The sequence below is a fragment of the Sus scrofa genome, chromosome 18 (genome assembly GCF_054392235.1).
Source record: "Sus scrofa isolate SSC_HxYL_T2T_F1_AM1 chromosome 18, Sscrofa_HxYL_maternal_Yorkshire_Landrace_v2.0, whole genome shotgun sequence".
Classification (NCBI taxonomy): Eukaryota; Metazoa; Chordata; class Mammalia; order Artiodactyla; family Suidae; genus Sus; species Sus scrofa.
The window spans coordinates 26,239,987-26,256,118 of NC_139400.1; the positions used below are offsets into that span (position 1 = coordinate 26,239,987).

At 50.0% G+C, this 16,132-nt stretch overlaps 1 long non-coding RNA gene across 2 annotated transcripts in view; it reads right to left on the minus strand.

Annotated features, from left to right (window-relative positions):
* LOC110257550 (uncharacterized) overlaps positions 1-16,132 on the minus strand; it is a 416,793-nt gene that overhangs the window by 372,761 nt on the left and 27,900 nt on the right. The window contains exons 1-2 of one of the 2 annotated variants that reach the window (XR_014833816.1): positions 14,334-14,462; positions 4,241-4,385 (exon numbers count right to left, since the gene is read on the minus strand). The exons of the other annotated variant lie outside the window; for it this stretch is intronic. This is a non-coding gene — a long non-coding RNA (uncharacterized LOC110257550). Of the gene's footprint in view, positions 1-4,240; positions 4,386-14,333; positions 14,463-16,132 lie in introns of those variants that run through there. 2 annotated transcript variants of the gene reach the window in all.

Genomic DNA, 16,132 nt, shown 5'->3' on the forward strand with positions numbered 1-16,132 from the left:
CAGGTTCAAACTCTGACCCAACACAGTGGGTTAAGGAGTCAGCATAGCCACAGCTGCAACAAAGGTCACAACTGTAGCTTGGATCTAATCCCTGGCCTGGGAACTCCATATGCTGTGCGGCAGCCGATAAATAAATAAGTAAAAATTTTAAAGTTGCGGGAGTTTCCTGGTTAGCCTCGTGGTTAAGGACTCAGCATTGTCACTGCTGTAGCATAGGTTTGATCACTGGCCTGGGAACTTCTGCATGCCACAGGCATGGCCAAAAAAATAATTAAAGAAAAATTAAAAAGAGGTTGTATGTGCTTTTTAAAATAAATAAGTATCAAATCACTAACATTTTTTTTAATGTATCTTTATTTTTTTTTTTTTTTTGTCTTTTTGCCATTTTTTGGGCCACTCCCGCGGCATATGGAAGTTCCCATGCTAGGGGTCAAATCGGAGCTGTAAATGCCGGCCTACGCCACAGCCACAGCAACTTGGGATACGAGCCGTGTCTGTGACCTACACCACAGCTCACAGCAACGCCAGATCCTCAACCCACTGAGCAAGGCCAGGGATCGAACCCACAACCTCATGGTTCCTAGTCGGATTCGTTAACCACTGCACCACGACGGAAACTCCCTTAAATCACTAACATTTTAAAAAGTGATATAACAGTTGTATTTTTTAATGAAAATATTTCAAACACACTGGAAATGATATCTTTTGCAATTATTTCCACTTATTTTGAAATTGTTCACATGGGAACTCAAAAATGTGCTGCAAGACACAATTGTTTGTCCAAATTCTTTTAAGTCAAAGAATAAAGCCCACTGGGATAGACGATATTCACCTGTTCCAAAAAGGCTACTAACAACTTAACCAATGCCGGCCCTCCCATCCCTTCCTCTCTCTTGTTCGAAAAGCACAATTCCTAGTCGATAAAAAGGAGGACCTAGGAGATTCAGAGTCCAGCAAGATAAGGACGAAACTCACCTAAAAACTCCTAGAACCACTGGAAAAAATAACAGAAAAGAAACTCACGGACTTGGAGAACAGACTCGTAGGTTGCCAAGGGGGACGGGGAGGGGGTCGGATGGCCTAGGAGTCTGGGGTTGATCGATGCAAACTATTGCATCTGGAATCGATAAGCAATGAGATCCTGCTGTATAGCACTGGGAACTATATCTAGTCACTTATGATGGAACATGATGGAGGATAATGTGAGAAAAACAATGTATATATATATATGCGTGTGTGTGTGTGAGAGAGACGGGTCACTTTGCTATATGGTAGAAATTGACAGAACACTGTAAACCAACTATAATGGAAAAAATAAAAATCATTAAAAAAAAAATAAAAATGAGATATACTGGGAAAACATAACAAAAAAAATATGTTAAGTGTAGCTGAGAAAAAGTAAGAGTGGATTCGCCAGCGCCAGAAGTCCAAAGTAGGAGTCTGTGCTGACATTACTGCTGCCCCCCGTTAATCGAAGGCATTTAGTCTGCCCCAGGTTAGACTGCACTGTTCATCTGAGTAACCAGGAGTGTCCTGTATCCAAGCACTGGAAGTGAGATTTCTACAGTACAAGGCAGGAAGTTGGAACTAAGATCCCTACATAAAGCTAGAACTCTCGAAGAGATGCAGCCTCAACAAGGGTGATGTAGGTACCAGATGCAGCTCGGATCCTGAGCTGCTGTGGCTGTGGTGTAGGCCAGCAGCTGCAGTTCTGATTCAATCCCCAGCCAGGGAATTTCCATATGCGGTCCTAAAAAAAAGGGGGGGGGGGACAACAAAAAAAAAAACAAGTATAAAGGCAACACACACCATGAAAGAATGAGCTATTTTGAAAAGATTCCAAAGAAAACTCAGGCTGAAATGATGGGAAGTGCCTTTATGCTGCTCGGCAACTGGGTCTGAAGTCAGACAAAGGGTCTCTGATCAGATTAAATCTGCAGAAGGGCTAAAGAATGACTAGCCAGGCAAGGGGAAAGTCAAACTGTTACAAGCCTGTTTGGGCCTTGTAGACTCGAGGGTGCACCAAAGCTGCCCCCACCCCACCCCTGGAGTGCATCCATCACCCTGCACTTCAGGGCAAAGTTCAGCTCCATCCAATGACCTTGTAGCAATCCCTTCCCAGGTCACCTCTGTTGTCTGCAGAGTTAAGAAAAGCATGGCTTGTTGTCTTGCCTTGTTTTAGGATCAACTGTGGGGCACATATTAGTTTTCAGCATAAAGAGCCACAATGCTGACAGCAAAACATCGAGACCAAGAAAACTGTTCTGCAGTGCAGAATCTGCAGAGAAAACTTAAGAGACTCACTGTGTGATCAGACAAGAAGGATCTTAGAAATCATCTTCTTCGATCTTTGCTTTCCGTGAAAGGAAACAGAGAGTCCAGAAAGAAGTAACTCTCTCCAGGCCCTGCACCAAGTCTCCGCGAGAGCCGGAGCTCAGAACTGGGCTTTCCAGCTCCGAGGCCACAGCAGAGCTGGCCATGGGCAGGCCTGTCCCAATGGCCAATTTGCCTTCTCTGCTGGCTCCCTCTGATGAAGCCCCTCCTTGACCTCTCTCAACTCAAGAGTCCTGATGCTCCCTTCCTCCATCAGTGTAGCCATCTAAGGAGGGAAAGGAGGGGAGATGGGCAGGAGGCAAGAACTACCCCACATAAGAGCAGAATTATACGAGAATTTTGTGTGTGCTTTTCAAATACACTATCTTCCGGGGGAAATCTGATTAATTTCGCTGATAAGACTTCACGTTGCATTCTAGCAAAAGAATTAATCGCTAATGGTAAAACTTCCTAGGGACAGGAAGAGACAAGAGAGAAATTTGAGCATCGCCCACCCCATCTTTCAGCCCACATTTAGGCCACTCCATCTAGCCTCTCACAAACCAGCTCTAGTGAAAGAACCTAAGAGGGAAGACTGGAAAGGAGGGAAAGAGACAAAACAACGCCTAGGAGAGGAGGCAGCCAGGCAGCCTGCAGCAAGAGCACAGAGGATCTGGAAAAGAACAAGGCTAATTTAGGCTCTGAACGTGACTCAGAGCCACCAGGAGCAGCTGTTATCCTGCTCTGCCCCCTCCTCCTCTCCTGCCTTGCCTATCATTCACTCCCCCAGGGCCCGCAAAAGCTTCTGCATGCACCATGGGGCCTGCTGGCTCCAGAGCGAGGGAGCAGCTCCTCTCCCCTTGGAGACACTTGTGTGTCGGCTTCCTCATCATACACTGAATCCTGCCATGCAGTACAGGGGAAAAAGGGTAAGGCTTGTTCCCGGGGGTCTGTGGTCCCAGTGAGGGTGGGCCTTCCCACCTGAGGGAGCAGGTGAATCGGACACTGGACCAGAGGCCGACCCTGCCCTATGCAAACGCCCTGACATTGCAGAGGGGACTCAGAGGGCAATGACGTGGGCCTGAAGGACAGCCGTTCCACTAACAAGAACAGATGCAGGGCCATCATTAGAAGCACAGACTTTCTGCTTATGTGGCCTCAAGTAAATGGCTCATCTCTCCAAGCCCCAGGCTCCACATCCATAAAACGGGAAGAATAAGAGCTACCCCAAAGGGGTCCTGTGGGCACCAAATGCCATAGTGCATATAAAGTACCAGTTCAGGGCCTGCATGCAGTAGGCACTTCATAAACGTTACTTCCCTTCTCTTTCCTTCTCCGCCAGGGGCCAGGTACCAGTGCTGATTTAAAGAATAAAATAAATACATAAAAATGGGGACTGCAGAGAAAAGTCACGTGCAGAGGAGAAATACCACAGCCCCAAATGAGGACTGGATCGAACGGGTCAAAGAAGGAACGGCAGCTGGACTGAACCAAGCTCAGCTCCTTTCACCTAAGCCCAGAGCAACCTCAAGAGCCTAACTGTGAGTGAAAAGGGCAATTTGCAGAATACACGATATTTGCATAAATTCATAAACATATATAGCATTATTATATAGTGTTTATGGGAGCATGTGTGACTGCTGAATTGAACAAGCAGGGCTCGTGGGTATAATCAGAAAGCAACTTTACTGTTGTCTATTAATGTTCATTTAAGTTTATTAGGTCAGGCATGTTCTTCCCCCAGCCTGGAATGAAATCTAGGCAGTTCTAGTCAAGAAAAAATATCCTCCAGTCACTAAGTTATGTCTGTCTTAGTATAATCATCACGATTCTCAACTTTACTTGGTGATGCCTTTTATCAATTATTGTCATAATAACGCCGCGCAATAAACCGCCCCAAAGCTCAGTGACACATGGAAATAAGCACCTGTTTCTAGCCTAAGTCTGGGGAGGCTCTGCTGATCTCAGTGGGGCTTGCTCCAGGCTGTGAGTTATGTTCAAGACTGTTCCACATGTTTCATTCTTCAGGAAGTACACTCCACCTGGGCCGTGTTCTCTTGATGAGGGTAGACCTGCAAGAGCGAAGTCCCAGTTGCACACCTTTACTCATGTGTCTTCCACTAACATCCCACTGGCAAATCTCAAGGCCAAGCCCAATACCAGTGGGGTGGGGAAATACACTCTGCCATGTGGGCGGCTGACAGGTGGCAGGGAGATGTTTACAGAATCAAGCCACTCCCCCCAGTGCCACTCAGGCCGGCAGCAGTCAAGCCACCCAGTGGGGAACAAGGTGGGCCTCCGCCCTCCGCTTCCCTCTCTGCTCTTGCCCCTCCTCTCCCATTTTGCCAACCCTGGTTCCTGACCCCTTCAGGTCCGAGAATAAAGGAGCAAGAGAAGGTGGCTGGAGAGTTCTCACTGGTACAGGCGTCACGGTCTTTGAGCCCAGAGACATGTCAAGGTGACTTTCATGAGCACCCGCGAGGGTCTCCCAGAGTGTAGGCATCTAGAGTACCAGGGCTCTTAGGGACAGCCAACACACGCTGTCTCTTGCTCCCCCCTCACCCCCTGGGCATCTGAAGATGTCCCCAGGTTCTATCTGCAGAAGATTCTTTAGGCCTGTCTCCCCCAGACCCTCCTCTTAGCAGAACTCAGAGGAGCCCAGGCATCTCCCCTGCATTTGAGGCTCCAACTGGTCTCATGTTCTTCACACCAACACACTAAAGGAGTGCAGGAAGCCCCTAATGAAGCCACCTCTCCTTTGTTCTGCCTTCAAAGCAGCTGGTCATCACTACCTACCCTGCATCCTTTAGATTTCTCAAGCAAGAGTCCCCTGTCTTCTGTCCCCAAAGTGTAGAGGACACTCATCCCTTGGGGGTGAGAATGGGTAGATGAGATTAACACATAAATCAACAGACTTTGAGGAAAACAGATTGCCCTCCATAGTGTGGGTGGGCCTCATCCAATCAGGTGAAGACCCAACAGAAAAAGACTGACCTCCCTCCCAAGGCAATAGAAATAAAAACAAATATTTTAAAAGGGGACCTAATCAAACATAGAAGCTTTTTCACAGCAAAGGAAACCATAAAAAAAAAAAAATGAAATGACAACCTATGGAATGGGAGAAAATAGTTGCAAATGATGTAACCATCAAGAGCTTAATCTCCAAAATACATACAAACAACTCATACGACTCAAACAAACAAATAAAACAAAACAAACAGGAGTTTCCGTCGTGGCGCAGTGGTTAATGAATCCGACTAGGAACCATGAGGTTGCGGGTTCGGTCCCTGCCCTTGCTCAGTGGGTTGGGGATCCGGCGTTGCCGTGAGCTGTGGCGTAGGTTGCAGACGCGGCTTGGATCCGGAGTTGCTGTGGCTCTGACGTAGGCCGGTGGCTGCAGCTCCGATTCGACCCCTAGCCTGGGAACCTCCATATGCCGCGGGAGCGGCCCAAAGAAATAGCAAAAAGACAAAAAAGTAAAAAAAATTTTAAAAATTTAAAAAAAAAACATACAAAAAACAATGGAAAAATGGGCAGAAGACCTAAAGACCTAAATAGACCTTTCTCCAAAGAAAACGTATGACTAGCCAGTAGGCACATAAAAAAGTGTTTAATGTCACTAATTATTAGAGAAATGCAAATCAAAACTCAATGAGGTACCACCTCACACCGGTCAGAATGGCCATTATTAATAAGTCTACAAATAACAAGTGCTGGAGAGGGTGTGGATAAAAGGGAAGCCTCCTACATCACTAATGTAAATTGGTACAACCACATGGAAAACAGTCTGGAGGTTCCTCAGAAAATTAATACAGAACTACTATGATCCAGCAATCCCACTCCTGGGCATATACCTGGACAAACTATAATTCAAAAAGATACATGTACCTATGTTCATTGCAGCACTATTCACAATAGCCGACATAGAAACAACCCAAGTGTCCACCTACAGATGAATGGATTAAGAAGATGTGGTACATATATATATACAATGGAATACTGCTCAGCCATAAAGAAGAACAAAATAATGCCATTTGCAGCAACATGGATGCAACTAGAGATTCTCACACTAAGTGAAGTAAGTCAGAAAGAGAAAGACAAATACTCTATGATACCACTTATATCTGGAATTAATATATGGCACAAATGAACCTATCTACAAAACAGAAACAGACTCACAGATATAGAGAAAAGACTTGTGGTTGCCAAGGGGGAAGGGGAGGGAGCGGGACAGATTGGGAGTTTGGGGTTAGTAGACGCAAACTATTACATTTAGAATGGATAGGAGTTCCTGTTATGGCATCTCTGCAGCACCAGGACAGAGGTTCCATCCCCAACCCAGTACAGTAGGTTAAAGGATCCGACATTGCTGCAGTTGCAGCTAGGTCACAACTGCAGCTCAGATCTGATCCCTGGCCCAAGAAGTCCAAATGCCATAGGGCAGCCAAAAAAGAAAGAAAGAAAGGAAAAAGAAAGAGAGAAAAATAGAATGGATATACTATGAGGTCCTACTATACAGCACAGGGAACCATATACAGTCTCTTGGGATAAACCATAATGGAAGATAGTATAAGAAAAAAAAATATAGGAGTTCCCATCATGGCGCAGTGGTTAACGAATCCAACTAGGAACCATGAGGTTGCAGGTTCGGTCCCTGCCCTTGCTCAGTGGGTTAACGATCCGGCGTTGCCGAGAGCTGTGGTGTAGGTTGCAGACGCGGCTCGGATCCCGCGTTGCTGTGGCTCTGGCGTAGGCCGGTGGCTACAGCTCCAATTGGACCCCTAGCCTGGGAACCTCCCATATGCCGCGGGAGGGACCCAAAGAAATAGCAAAAAGACAAAACAAACAAACAAACAAAAGAATATATACATATGTATGACTGGGTCATTTCGCTGTACAGCAGAAACTGGCACAACACTGTAAATCAGCTATACTTTAATAAAAACTTCTTTAAAAGAAAAAAAGAAAAAGACTGACCTCCCCCAGTGAAGAGGAATTTCTGCCAGCCAACAGCCTTCGGACTCTACCTACCATGTGGGCTCTGCCATGGGCCTCCAGCCTGCCAGCCCACCCTGCACATTTTGGCTTTGCCAAACCTCCACAATCGCATGAGCCAATTCCTTGATATAAATACATAAATGAGCACCCACGTGTGTTTCCTGTCCTTTTGGTTTCTCTAGGGAACACCAACACCAGGACTTCTCTGCAGATGGGGGAGATGAGCATCCTAGCTGGGAGAGTTTTCTTTTTCTTTGAAAACCTGCCGGGGCAGTTCCTGCCTTTTGCCACACTGCGTTTTATCTCGGGGTCAAGTTGTGTTGCTTTTGGCCAAAGACTGCTTGGAGACGAATGCATTCCTGGAAACTACGCTGTAAATCCAATTGTCAAAAAGCAAGCTCTGCTGTCCCATGGAAACAATCTTACTTTGAATTGCAATGGTAAGGATAAGACCCTGCACTCAGGTACAACTTTGCAGCTGGAAAGGCTTTTCCGTATCACACACCCACTGCATTTAGTCCTGGAAGACAGGCTCCGTGTTCTCTTCCTTGTACAGATGGAGAAATGAGGCTCGGGGAAGCTTTTTGCTCTCTTAGGGATGTAGCTGGGACTCTATTCCAGCTCAGCAGCTCCTTAACCAAGTAAGGTCTCGGCCTCAAATCCATCATACACACAACAAAAATCCTCCAAACGCAAAGATTTCAGAACTCTAGCCTCCACATGTGTTTAAAATTACAAAACTTTGCTCTTAAGTCACATAAAACAGGCAAATGAGCATATGGATTACTCAAGAGGCCCCCAAACTACAAAGCAGGCATATAACACATAAATAATCACCACTACCCACTGCCAAGCTGCTAACCTGAGACTCCTACGCCTCGCCATCCACAGACGCACGTCACAGGAGACCCTTCACACATCAAACGCAGCACGCCCAAACATAAGATTGCACAGGGGCCACCTGAATCTATTTTTTTCAGTCCCTCTCTCTCTCTCTTTTTTTTTTTTTTTTTGGCTGCGCCTGTGCATGCAGTAGTTCCCAGGCCAGGGATTGAACCCAAGCCACAGAAGCGACAAGGCTGAGTCATTAACCACTAGGCCACCAGGGAACTCCTCCCAGCCCCTTTTTAATACCTTTTGTGTGACTTTGATCTTCCTGAAAACAGCTTAAAATTCATAAATGGTGTGGTTTGTGTCTGTTCAGGTTGGAGGCGGGGTCAGCAGGAACCAACTTGGTGAGATTAAGACTGAGCTAAAGGGACCATGAAGCAGAGACAGAAAAGAATGTGCTGGAAGATCTGGGAGGTGGGGGAAGGCCAGGCAGACCCCACCCCCGGGACTGGGGTGCTTCCCCCTTGTGCCTCTAGCGTTGCTTTCAGCACCGTCAGGAAACATCGCTGAGGTCATGGTCGGCTCTGCCGGGTCTCAGCAGGCCTGCTTTGCTGACTATAGCATCTGCCTGGCTCCCTCCTCTGTCACCTCTCCCTTGGCCCCGTGCCATGTGTGCAGGTTCAGCCAGGCAGGCCCCCAAGCTCCAGAGCACCCCTGTCCCTGGTGGGCCAGAAACGGAGACCCTCAGCATCAATCAGCCTTGCCAGCTGTCTTGCTCTGTCTTGTTCCACTACCACTTCCCATCGCAGGCTTTACTCCCAATGCTGGTTCTTGCTCCATCGTGTGGAAGAAATAGCTGTGGATATCTGCTGGACTCTCTGGTTCCCCCAGACCTGAGACACGGGGCTCGCACTGCCCAGATAAGCCGCAGTGGCCCTTAACATGCCACCTCCTGCATAGACCATTAGCCCGCAGGGCCAGGAATACAACACCTCCGTGTTCCCAGTTCCCAGCACTGCCCGAACTCTCGGCACCCTCAGCTCCAGATGTCCCCTGAAGCTAACTGCCCATGGTCGATAAGCCATTGGTGACCCCCTGTCACCGGGCTCACCCCCCGTGGGCCCCCTCCATCTCTGTTTCCCTGTGACACTCGGGGGGGCCGCCAGCACAGGCCGAGGGGTCAGGCATGGAGCCTTCTGCCCCATTCATCAGATTCTGTCAGCACTTCGGACCCGAAATGCCTGGCTGGTGACTCAGGAAAGCAGCAAAAAGTGAAGACGAGACTCCAGTGGCTGGAGCTACAGAAGACCTAAAGAGTAACACATCAAAAATCAGATTTAAACCACCAGCCCCCAAGCCAGGCCAATGGCAAAGGGAAGGGAACTAACCTGATCTCTCAAACGGCCTCCGATTTTTGTCCTTGAGTCCACGTGAATTTCATACAAACTGAACTGTGGCAGGGGGAACGGGGAACGTGACACCTAATGAAAAGGGTCACCTGTGCGGTCTCCTCCAGCCCCTGGGCTGTGAGGGCTTAATTCCAGCAGCTCTGGGATTTGCCAGATCTGTGCCTGTGAAATCAGCAACTGCTCAGAACTGACCCTGTCAAGGCGGTGAAGCACACCCACTAGGAGTGTTGCTTGGTTAGCAACGCCCGGAGGGGCCGGGGTGGTTTGCACCAGCCTGCCCGCTTCGTGCTTTGGTAGCAATGAGATTGATGGTTTGCACCTGGACTGGCTGAGCCCCGGAGGCTCTGCCATCGGGGGTGGTTGTGTATGAGGCTCTGCCTGCCCTATAGCAGGTATGCGAAACCCAGGCGGAGGCTCCTGCGGGGGCTCAGAAGTGCTCCGAGCACATCCACGGTCCCGGATTTGAGACAGAGCACTTCCTGCCACAGCTGCTAACCTAACAGCAAGGCAACAGGCGCTGAGATTTGATTTCCCCAGACCCCTTGCCGTGAGCAGCCTTTGGCTGTGATGACATCGCGCCTTTGATGTTGTGGCTCTAATAAACGATAGCTTTGCAAGCACCCGTCACTTCGGACCTCTGAGTCTTCCCTAGTCCTCGAACCTGTCTGGCTGCTGCTGTCAGCACATTCCCACCGCTACGGGTTGAATCAAGTGCCCGTCCCTCAAATTCACATGTTGAAGTCCTAAACCCCAGTGCCTCAAAATGTGGCCTGACTTGGAACCAAGGCCCTTGCGGATGTAATTAGTTCAGATAAATCATTAGGAGAGGTGGCGGGGCCCCTAATCCAATATGACTGTTATCTTTCTAACAGCAGACATTTGAACATGGGGAGAGCTCCTTGTGAAGACTGGAGCTAGGGGGACAACTCAGGCGCCCCGAGGCCTCCCCCTTCTATAGGGGACAGGAAGACTTTCACTCTCTCTCCTGCAAATGCCTCTTTTTTAGCCCAAAGTGTCACTACCTCTTCACAGGACGGAAGGAGTTTGTCTATAGCCTGTGGGGTGCTTGCACAGAGCCTACTCTGCTCTCCAACAAGACACACTGGCCACGTTCAGAGCAGAGTTCCGGACGAGGCGGGACCTTTGCAGTCAGGAGGTCAAGCCTGACGGTTTACAGCTGAGGATGAGGAGCGGGCCTCACTCCGGGCCTCACACACAGCTCCTTCGTGTAAGGGTTGTGATAGCAGTTCAGGAATTCTAACGTGCCATCCAGGGCACTTTTCATCCATTCAATCCGAGACAGATTTCTTCCCCTGGGATGACATTTGTCACCAGCTGCCCTAAAGTGTGGCTGTCTTGCCCATTCGAAGTGAACTGCATTTAGAAGAGGGACCTTGGTTGCACCAGCTTTGAAACCCCTTCCATCCTCCAGGATGGAGGTCTTGAGTAAATGTTTTTCTGTTTTGTTTTGTTTTTGTTTTTTTTTTTTGTCTTTTTGTCTTTTTGCTATTTCTTGGGCCGCTCTTGCGGCATATGGAGGTTCCCAGGCTAGGGGTTGAATCGGAGCTGTAGCCACCGGCCTACGCCAGGGCCACAGCAACGCGGGATCCGAGCCGCATCTGCGACCTACACCACAGCTCACAGTAACGCCGGATCCTTAACCCACTGAGCAAGGGCAGGGATCGAACCCGCAACCTCATGGTTCCTAGTCGGATTCGTTAACCACTGCGCCATGACGGGAACTCCCTGAGTAAATGTTTTGATTGATCAGAACATCTTTTTCTGTTCAAAGCTCGCAGATCCACAAGGGAATAAGACGCCAGACCAGCGTTTCTCAGAGTGGGCCCAGGGGAACCCTTGCATGAGCCTCACTGCTGACTTAGTTTTGTTTTCTGTTTCTTTGTTTTTGGGTTTTGTGGGGTTTTTTGTTTTGGTTTGTTTTGTTTTGCTTTTTCAGCTGCACCCAAAGCACGTGGAAGTTCCTGGGCCAGGGATGGAATCTGAGCCGCATTTGTGACCTATGTCACAGCTGTGACATGACCAGATCCTTAACCCACTATGCCAGACCAGGGATCAAAACGGCAAGGCCACAGAGACAAGCCGGATCATTAACCCACTATGCCACAGCGGGAACTCGTGGCTTAGTTTTAAGTGATGCGCTTCCAGCCTCCACCGCAGACCATGCACTGAGATTTTTTAGGGGGGAGGCTGGAAAATAGACCCCAGGTGATGCTTAGTCCATGGTAAAGCCGAGGTTCTCAGCTTGGGCTACACACAGGAATCACCTGCCTGAAGAGCTTTACAATCCAAGATGCCTGGGTCCCAACCTGAGAGTCTAATTTAATTGGTCTGCATGCAGCCTAGGCCTGGGGATTTTTAATGGCTTCCCCAGGTCATGCTCTGGACAGGCAGGTTTGCACCCATAGCGCTAAAGCTTTGAAAGAAGTCTTTCTTAAGTAAGAATTCAGTGTTAATAAAACGGTGACCAACTTGTGAGATTCCATAGGACCTTCTGGTTTTATTCTTTTGGCAGCACCCAGGGATCAAACCCATGCCACAGCAATGACAAGGCTGGGTCCTTAGCCCCTAGGCCACTGGAGAACTCAAGGATTTCCTGGTTTTCAAATTCCCAGGTCATGTGGTCATGTCAGCTTCACTTCTAGGAACTTTGGGACTGCTGGTCATCCTAAGATAGACTTGCATCTAGTTCTCCTATGGAGCAGCAGTTTGAAGATCCAGAGTTGTCACTACAGCAGCTCAGGCCGCTGCTGTGGTGCACGTTCAATCCCTGGCCCAGGAAATTCCACATGCCAAGGGCTCAGCCAAAAAGAAAAAAAAAAAACTTGCATCTACATGTAACTAAAGATCAGTGGGGCACAGATATGCTGTGTTAGGTATGAAGTAAAGCTCTGAGCCTAATGCTTTCCCAGTTAGGAACCCCCTCCCCAGCCTACCCCACCCCAACTCAAGCTTCCCCCAGTTCCCCCCATGGAGAGGCCTCCTGGGAACTGCAGTACTTCTACAGGGTGTGGCTGCCCCCACAGCTCTAGTCCTGATTTCCCGATAATTCAGAAAGCATTTCCCTGTTGGCCTGAAGTTTCTGTTTCCTGTTCTCTCCCCGAACTATTTTTAGGTGTGCAGCCAGCAGTTCCTGCCTGGGCCGGCCCCACCCACCTTGGGTCCATCCCTGACCCTGGTATCTAGCAGGGTGGGCCTGGAAGATGAAGTGTCTGATCCCAGGGGGTCTGGGGCCCTGCTGTCGGGAGGAGGGGGGGACAGTGGACGGCCCAAGTGGCTGCAGCCACCCAAGGGACAGCTCCGACTTGGTGGGGTGCCCCCAGGCTAAACTGCTTTTTTGCTTATCTTATAAGCTTTAAAATAGTATTTTTCCATTTCCCTTTCCTTAGGCCTGGCTGTTCCAAGCCCCGCATATCTGTATGCCTACAGCCTGAAGGCAGAGAAACCCAACCAGAGGACCTATAAGCTAATCCTGCTGTCATCACCCAGGCAAGACAGCAAAGTTTCAGGCCTGAAGGGCTGTCTTTAGCCTTGGTTTTTCAAACACTTCCTGTGTGTTAGGCACTGCACTTATCTCCTTAGAGTTCACCCCAATCTCATGAGATGGTAAGAATCTATTTCTGGGTCAGGAACCTGAGGCTCAGAGAGGTAAACTTACCCCCTGGTCACACAGCAGCAGAGTGGTCAGGATCTACTGGCTGCAAGTCTGCATGTCAACATTTCTCAAGCTTTTTTTCATTGTTGCCCTTCCAAGGAGACTTTTTTTTTTTCCTTTTTAGGGCCATATGGAGGTTCCCAGGCTAGGGGTCGAATATGAGCTGCAGCTGCTGGCCTATGCCACGGCCACAGCAACGCCAGATCCGAGCAGTGTCTGCAACTTACACCACAGCTCACGGCAACACTGGATCCTTAACCCACTGAACAAGGCCAGGGATCAAACCTGCATCCTCATGAATACTAGTCAGGTTCATTAACCCCTGAGCCATGATGGGAACTCCTCCTTTGTTTCTAAAATCCTTATTAGGAAAAATGAAGCAGAGGGAATGTATGGAAATATTGTACCCAGTGACCCCCTTCACCAGACTCAGCCCAAAGTGATGGAAGTTCTGCTGGGTTCCAGGAGGGCCTGTTCCACAAATGGCCACCTAGAGGGACAGACTGCACACTGGCCTCACACTGATTCACAAGGGGCCAGCCATCCACAGAGCCTTTGCACAGCGCCTGCCCTGGTTCATCCTCACTCAGCCCTGGGAAGCAGGGAGCTATGGAGTTATCACCCCCACTTATGTTTGAGAAGTTTGGGGGAACCCAGGGAGAAACCCAGACACCTGGGGTACAGAGGCGGGAGAGGAGACACAGAAGAGAGGCCGAGAAAAGCAGAGACAAGAAAGGGGAGAGGGCAGCAGCGGACGCTGTGCGAGGATGTGCCCAAGCCGCCCTGCCGCGTTCGGCCACCAGGTGGCAGGCTCAGGCCGACGGACCTGACCACCGCGCCTGGCAGAGGCGGAGGGAAAGGACGGAAGAAACCAAAGGACACGGCGCGCGCGCGCGCGCACACGCGCGCGCACACACACACACACACACCACTCACTGTGCACCACACACACCATATAAAGCCTATCAACATGCACGTATTACATACCACACACACCACACACACACCAACACCCCATAAACACACTGCTCATTATGCACACACACACATACACACACGCACCCCCGCACCATCCCTCACACCCTTTATTGGAGATGCTAGGTTCCTACCCTCCTCTGGTCTTTTCTCCTCAGCAGCTACAGATTCCAAACTTCTCGTCGTCCTCGCCTCCCAAGTGCCCCCGTTGCCTTTCTCTCCCCCATCCTCCTCCCACGAAGCAGCCCTTCCCTTCCTCCACCATCCATTCCTCGGAGGGAAAAATCAAACCTCCCGCCACCAGTAGAACATCTGCTTCGTCAAGCGCTTTCTCACCTGCTCTCTCGTCTGATGGTCGCAACAATCCTACAAGGCAAATGTTATTAGTGCCATTTCAGCAAGAGGAAAGCGGGGGGTTGCAGCCCTCGCCTGTTCAGTGGACCAGAGGCCGACTCCTGCGACTCCCAGGTGCTCCTCTGCCTCTGCGGAAACCCCCAGCTGAGACCCCACGTGCCTGCTCACTGCCCCCCCCCACCCCAGTCCTGACACCCAGAAGCCGGGGCTCCGTCCAGATGTGGCGCACGGGAGGGTGAGGAGATGGAGGGTCTCTGCCCCCACCCCCCCGAGTCCACGCATTCGCGGGAGAGGAGGTTCCACTGAAAGAAGCCAAGAGAGGTCAGACCCACGTCTTCAGAAATCGCCACCTTCCAAGAGAGGTGCTCGTGGCCAGAGTTCAATTCCCTGGGCTGGCGTGGATGGAAGTAGAGACAACCAAGAAAGTCACCTGAAACCTTAAAAATGGGTGCTTCTGGTGCATGTGTCCTGCATGTTTATGCCTCGCCAGGGAGGCCCTGGAGCGCCCTGGCCACACAGCACGGAGGCCTAAGCCCTCCTCCCACAATTCCTGGCTTCAAGCTATTTTAAATGCAACAGAGGGGCCCAAGCCTTCCTTTGGAAGCAGGAGGCACCTGCCGAAGCCCTGCCTGGACCCGGTTTCTTCCTCTGCATCTGCAGACCTTCTGGTAGCGCTCAGAGGGACACTGAGAGGCAGTAATCAACACTGAACACCTGAGACAAGGGACAGGCCTAGACTGGGGACCAACTCAGACCCAGTGCAGGTCCCAGGGCTGTGCATCCCTCAGGAAACCCAGCTCTCCAGAAGCCCAGCATCCAGGGGCCTCCCCACTCCTAACCTATGTCCCTGGCAGGGTGAGCCCACTTGAGGGTGGCTCTCAGACCTTAGGGTGTGGGCGGCTGCTCCTGGCCTTGGGGAGGCTTCTCTCCGGCTCGGCCTCCATCCCAGAGCCGGGACCAGGGTGGGGACACAGAAAGCCATACCCAGGGCACAAAGTGTAGGGGCGCGCCCTGTGGGTGGGCGCTCACCCCAGGCACTTCTCTTATGTCACCCCAGCCCCACCGCCACCCTCTCACCCTCCCAGCCTTCATCCTCCTGCTCCCAGGGTCTCACTACTTCTACTTCCTTGTCTGAAAAGCAGGCGGCACAAATCTCACAGAGCCGGTGCGATGACCAAATGAGATAAAGCTGAAGTTTCCAAACTTTTTTTAGCTACAAAATCCATTGTCGGTTCTTTCTTATTATTTTTATCTTTTGAAATGCTTATCAAAGCCCTACAGGTTCATGGCTGAATCCTTTGAGAGGCTGCTCTGGGAGACTCAACAGGGTTCTTAGGTGGGAGAGAACAACAGCCCCCCGACTTGTGTCCACCTGCAGTGAGCATGCCTGAAAGTGGGTGAGAACCTCTTACTAATGCGAACCCTGATGCATAGGGTGGGCACTGAACAACGGCCAGTTGGGTCAGAATCAGAATCTGCGCTGAATATTGCATCGACAGCTGAACAGATAAGCAAAATGGGGGCCATCCATTCGATGGAATAGTATTCAGCCTCTTAAAAGGGACAACCAGTGAGACAC